The sequence below is a fragment of the Parasteatoda tepidariorum genome, chromosome 9 (genome assembly GCF_043381705.1).
Source record: "Parasteatoda tepidariorum isolate YZ-2023 chromosome 9, CAS_Ptep_4.0, whole genome shotgun sequence".
Lineage (NCBI taxonomy): Eukaryota > Metazoa > Arthropoda > Arachnida > Araneae > Theridiidae > Parasteatoda > Parasteatoda tepidariorum.
This window is the reverse complement of record NC_092212.1, coordinates 69,173,978-69,181,188: the sequence shown is the minus strand read 5'-3', so window position 1 is coordinate 69,181,188 and position 7,211 is coordinate 69,173,978.

The following is a 7,211-nucleotide window of genomic DNA, read 5'->3' as shown; positions in this document are numbered from 1 at the left end:
AAAAATGAAATGTATAAATTGTATTGTAAGGAAATGTGGAGAAAAAAAATCAAAAAAATATCCCAATAGTTACATTGTTCCTTTTTCTGATTTTTATTTAAAATCCAAAGTTTAAAACAAAGAATAGGGAAATAGAACTCCGCATCAAGTGAATTCTGTATTGTTTTTAACAAAACTTACCAACTCAATCAATCCACAATGTATTCTGATCACGTTTTATTGTTTAAGCAGCTAATTTTTACATATTTAAAGCTGATTGAATTTAGTTTATATGAGTATTAGATAGTAAAATAAGGCAGGTAAATTATCTCTGTAGATAAGATGCTAATTAATTTAATATTAACTGTTGTTGTTTTGACTATTGTAAATGGTATGGCTCCAATTTCGAATGACGTAGGAAATGGCGATCACTTTAAACCTTGCGCGGAATATTTCAAATGCACTCCAGGAGGTGAGAATATTTTTATGTTCAAATCGTAAGCACATGTGCTGGAATTAATGTACCTCATATGTGTATACATATATCATAAATGAGTTTAAAAAAGGATTATTTTCCTTAGTGACAAAGTAAGTAGTAATAATACGTCTGAAATGCAGAGTAATGCATTCATATTTTCTAATAAAATAAGCTTCCACTTACCTTTGTATTTCAGCAAAGTATACTTTTCTCAATTTTTTTCTGAAATTTCCTAACTTAAATATTAAAATTCAGTATTTATAACGCACGGTTACATACTTTCATTTAACTATCTTCTCAATCTAGTGGACACAAATCTAGTGTACGCAAAGCAAATTGAACGCAAACAGAAAAGTGCTCCATTCATTCGACAACTACTTTGATCTCTGCCTCTCTAGGTGAAACATATTGTTTTTCTTAGAATTATTGATTAGTTTAATAACAGAAATTTAATAATTTTAAAGTAGCAACTAAAAATGTTATAAACTACTTTATTCTATCTACTTCGAAAAAATATTTATTTTTCATATTTAAGTCTTTTATTTGCTTAAACTAATCAGCTTGAAACGTAGCAACTAATTAGTGTTCCTTATTTTAATAATATCTTGTAGGATTATAACCTAATTAGTTTAGTAAATATGATATGTTTGATTAGACATATCAAAATATTAAGATGTTAGTAGAAGCGACTTGGCGACAAATGGTCAAAAAACAAACCTAATAAATTTATCCCGTGTCATTGATCGCTAAAACGTAAGGAATTAGAAGTGAAAAAGTTGAACCAGCAGCTTAAATACATTTAGGAACAACATAAAAATTTTAGTATAAATAATTGAAAAAATGAAGGAAAAATAACCCTTAAATATCTTCGACAGATAATTTTTCTTTCGTTTACGGTTCACATTTCTTTGTGTTTCAAACGCTCTGCTCTTATAATATATTTAAATCTTTTTTTCTAAGCAAAGCAGTGTTGAAAATAAATATAATTATACTCTTATGTTATTATTTCCAGCTGAATACTCGTTCCTCTTACAAGTTAAAATAAAAAAAGCAATAAATCAGTAATGATCAACAATACAAAATCATGCACAAATTTGAAAGAGATATGCAGACAACATTTTTTTACTTAAAAAAAATGTCTTTTTTCATTTATTGTTATTTGTTCTTCTTTCTGGTGGCTTTACGCTATTAGATTAAGTGAGACATGTTTTCAGAAATTCGCCTAAGCGAAACCAATATTCAGTAAATTACCTATTTATCCACAACTTATAGTAGATTAGACGAGTAGACGAGACACCTACATTAGTATTTATAATACTTATTACTAATATATATATATAGAAAGAGAGAGAGAAAGAGAAGGAGAGAGAGATTTAATCTATAAGCACTCTTTTTTAGTCTTTTCTTCGTAGCGAATTTTTATTAACTGTTTTATTATATCTATTTTTAAGACATTTTTAACTTTTGCACCACATCGTTAAATTTGTTTTCTGCTTTTTTTTATCCCAAACTCATTTTCAATTGAATTTATATAGATTATATATATATACACAGTCCAGTCACATTAATGTGACCACCTGTCAAAAGCCAGAATAACCACCTTTGGCAGAGTGGACAGCTACGAGACGTGCAGGAAGAAAGTCAATTAGATTTCTGAAAGTGTTCACTGGGATGTTGAGCCATGCCGACTCCAGTGCCGTGGCCAGCTGCGCTAGATTACGCGGTTGAGGATCTATGGCACGAACAACCCGATCGAGGTGGTCCCACAGATTCTCGATTGGGTTTAAATCCGGTGAGTTTGCCGGCCAGGGGAGTACGGTAAATTCATCCTGGTGCTCTTCGAACCACGCACATGCACTGCGAGCTGTATGACACCTCGCATTGTCCTGGTGGTAGATGCCATCATTCTGAGGAAAAATCATTTGCATGTAGGGGTGGACATGGTCCGCATGGACAGATACGTACTTGTACTGATCCATCGTGCCTTCCACAATGATGAGTGCACCCAGTGAATGCCAGGAAAACATTCCCCAAACCATAACGCTCCCTCTTCCAGCCTGCAGCTTTCCGGCAATTGTTGCAGGGTGTTGCTTTCAGACGTTTCACGCCGTATACGCCAACGTCCATCTGTCCCATGGAGCATAAAATGTGATTCATCGGAAAAAGCCACCTGTTGCCACTCTGTGGACGTCTAGTTGCGGTACTGGCGTGCAAATTCCAGCCTTCGTCACCGATGAACAGCAGTCAGCATAGGTGCATTAACCAGGCGTCTGCTGCGGAGGCCCATGCGCAGCAACGTTCGCTGAACAGTTGTTGAGGATACACTCTTGGTAGCCCCTTGGTTCATCTGGACGGTCAGTTGCTCAACAGTTGCACGTCTATTCGTCTGAACGCATCTCCGTAGCCTTCATTCGCCTCTGCCATCTTTGGCCCGTGGTGCACCACATGTGCCACGCCGCTTGTTTTGTATAGTGCCATTTTGCCATGCACGGTATACTTTTACCACGGCGGCACGCGAACAGTTCACAAAATCAGTCGTTTCCGAAATGCTTCCACCCTTGGCCCGAAAGCCAATAATCATGCCCTTTTGGACGTCGGATAAATCGCTACATTTCTGCATTGCGCCAACGACTGAAATGCTTTTCGATGCCCTAGGACATCCAATATATACACTACACTGTAATGTGCTGCCACCTGCACTCTGTGAGTGGTTATTTCACGTTGACGTCGAAAGTAGGTGGTGGTCACATTAATGTGACTGGACTGTGTATATATATATATATATTTTTTTTTAACGTTATTTTTCAAGCAAAAATATATTCGTTGAGCAACAAGTAACTAAAAAGAATAACGAATAAACTTCGGTACTCATTCACTCTAAATCAATGAAGTTTGATCAACGAATATCTTTTTTTTTATATGTCTTTTTATCCTAGATCATATTGATACTTGGAAATCGGGTAATTTTCGAAAATGTCATATGTTTTTTTTTCTCTAATTAGAAAACGATTTAATTTTAGATAAAGACCTAGATGATGAGTATACTGCTTGCTTAAAGATGGGACCACAGGAGGTAAAAAAATTTTTTAAATTGTCTGTGTACTAAAACAAATTTGAGAAAATATATAAGATAATTTTTATGATTAAAATGATCTTCAGTTTCACCCAATAATTTTATCCAAATTTCATCTGCTTTTTTCCCCATTTACTGAATAAATTTTTCACTCGCGTAATCTTTAATGGCTGAAGCTGCCTAATAGTTTTTATTTGTTTTCTTTGCTGTAAAATACTTATTAGAATTCTTCACAAAAATATACCTTTTCTCGGATGGTTACAAGTTAGTAATTTCTAAGCTGTTTAAGAGTGTATATCTTAAGACGATCTGAATATAATCAATTGGCCGTTACGTAAACAAACATTTAGTATTGGAGAGCAGCTGTGAGCTGGAGCACCTTTGTGAAAAATAATATTGTAAAGTGCAGATCTATTAAGGCTTGTATTCGAATCAAATAAAGATAAACATTATGGAGGAGAAACATTGTGCTAAATCCAAGTAATCCACTCAAATTTCTATGGTGGTCATTTTGACCGCAAATGGTCGTTTTAGGTAAATCGTCATTTTATGCGCTCATTATACATTTTACAAAAGATTTACTTTAATGTTTTTGAATATCTCAAATCAAAATAAGCTGATATAGTTATTTTACGTTATATATTACAAAGTCATGTTGAGAGGCTTTCAGAACTATTTAAACGGGTCACAACAGTGAATGTAACTTAGCGTGACCATAAGGGACTCCATTATAATCGTGTCATTGTTGTTAAGAGATTTGTCACAAAAGCTGTCTATGCAATATTCAAGAGCCTGGACTAACGTCAGTGAAACGAATTGAATAAAAGTATGCGTGTGACATCAGTAAACAAATTTGCTAAAATTAGAATGTAAGAAAAGAGTGTGACAAGTCGCAAGGAATACTCCTGTAGCTATAGCAAGACAAGGCCGGAAATATTTCCCGCATGAATTCCAATTGATTAAAGTTACAGAGTTACTCAGTTACTTTAGACCCAGTAAAATATAAGTGTAACTACCGTCATTACCACTACTGCCATCTACTAGTAAAATGGGGAATTACGTATCCAAAAGTAGAAATGAACGCAGCTCGGGTTTTACAAAATAGAAACGTTAATTTATCTCCTGCCCGAAGCCTGTTCAGGCATCACAAATACTGAACGTAGTAGTTGACAGAACTGGATTCGGGGAACACTGTAGGGAGTTAAGCTATTTAAGGTGATACCTTTTTCCTTTCACTGTACTATTAACTAAATACTTAAGATTTAGCATAATTTCTTACAGAAAATTATGAAAATTATGAAGATTCTCTCTGGTATTGCCAAAAAAGAGTGGTCAGACTTACCAACGGTATTTAAAGATTACTGTGTCATGGCCGAAGAAATGCAGGTATGGTGTAAAAGTTACATATTTACCACAAGTCATAAATTTTATTATTCTAAAACGTCTTGAGAGCAAAAAATCCTTGATCAAATTACGGTTAAAAGAATTTTGGTGTATCTTCTGCAAAATCAATACTGCAATATGTGTTTAATTAGAGTAATTCAATGATTTTAGAGTAATTTCTACTGTAAAAATTACGGTATTTCAGGTTTTTGTTCTGAATTAAGTTCTGGTAATAATAGATTTTTACCGCAACATGTTCCGATAAAAAGGAATTCCACAATAAAAAATACCTCCGCCCTTTTTACCATAATTTGATTCGGATTATTTTACAAAGTAGGGAATATAACGATAACTACCGTCATTGAGCTAGTTAGAGGAATTTTATGAAAGTTTTGTTAACATCATAAACATTTCGTCTAGACCTTTCAATCAGAGTTAAATTTTATTCCACATCTCTATTTCTCTATCATTTACAATTCTATTAGCAATCATTCCCTTTCATTTAGCATATTGTTACAAAATTGTAGCAATTCTAAGAGTGCTCAATTTTACGTCAATTAAAAAATCAACACCGTAAAATTTCTCAGATCAGATTACGGTAAAAAATACTACATCTCAGGTTATCACTACTTTTTACCTTAAAATCTATTTATTCCTAAATTTGTTCATAAAAAAATCAATTAACCGTAATTTTTCTCTTATACTTACCTTAAAATCACTAAATCACTCTAAGAAAATATTACTGAAAAAATTGCAGTGCAATATTTCACAGTAAAAAGAAATTTTAAGGTGAAATTGATTTTATGGATAATGCCCCAAAAAGTGCCGGTACCTTATAACGTAATTTGATCAAGATCTTTTTATAATTTGACCAATAATAAATAATTTAAATAATAAATAAATTTTTTCATCTGTTTTCAGTATTTTTTTGCGCCATTTACCCAAGAAAACATTTAAAATTTTGACTTAATTCCGACTGGTTTCGGCAACTGTTTTTTAAATATTAATATAAAATTTTAGAAACTAATTCATTTGTTTTATGTGTAAAAGCTTATACAACTATCAAAATATTATGTTATAATTCCTATTATTTTTCAAAATGGCCATTTTTATATGAAAGTAAGGCATTTTTGCATATACGCTAAACACTGTCAAAAAATTACCATCGCCTAAAGCAAGAAATCCTTTGAGAATTTTATTCAGAAGGCTATCAACTATGTTTTGAACTATTCTATTAAAAACAAGTACATTTACTACTGAGTTCAAGATCAATGTATTTAAAAAAGCAAACTTTCAAATGCACTTGTCTTTGCGAAAAACCACACATAAAAAAGGAAATTCCACTTTTTGTCTTAGTCAGTAGTTCAAAAAATGTGTACTAACTATTATCATAAATACTCAAAAAAAATTTTAGACAATTATTTTAAACACAACATGAGATATCGTGTTTAAGGTGGTGCAAACAAAACACATTTGTTCCATTTTAAAAAATATCAATTAAAAGAAAATAGTTTTTTAATTATTAAAATTGTATTATGGTTATCTAACACATTGTCCCTTACATTGACTGTGTCTTCTCCTCCGTGGACTTGTTATGTCCACGAAGGGGACGTCCACAGAGGAGACAAAAACTAGTTCTTGAATTTTTCTGATTTTTAATTTTAAATTTACAAAAATGGGGCAGTTCTTTTTGTTAAATATACTATTTTTGCAATCTAAAATTCGTCTATCAAAAATAAAATAATTTTCTCTTACCTTCTTTATGATATCCACGGAGTACACGGTAAGAACTTTGCCAAACCCCAGTTGAACACAACAATCCAAAACTGACACCAAAGAGAACAAAATCAACTGATATTTAACATTAGAAAATGGAATGGTTACCCCTCCCAGCAGCTGTCTTATAGGGATTTCGCATATGCTGCCCTTTATTGCATATTTACAGAACTATATTAATTGTCCACGGAGGGAGACATCATTTTTGATGGACAAAGTTTACTAGTCATTTATTTTAAAAAAATAATTTTTTTTTAAATATTAAATAAAAAGTTGCTATAAACATTCAACTAGGTAAAACTACAAAAATCATTAAAATAACATTTAAATTGTTTAACAGGCATTAAAAATTATTTTGTGCCACAGACGTAGGGACATCCACGGAGGGGATTTTGAAGTCATGTTTATTAAAAAATAAGAATGAAATATTAAATACATTTAGCAGAAATGCATATGATTTGTTAGTTAAGAACTTCACGAAAAATGATAAAGAAAAATATTAAGAAATCTGCTGTATTTCCT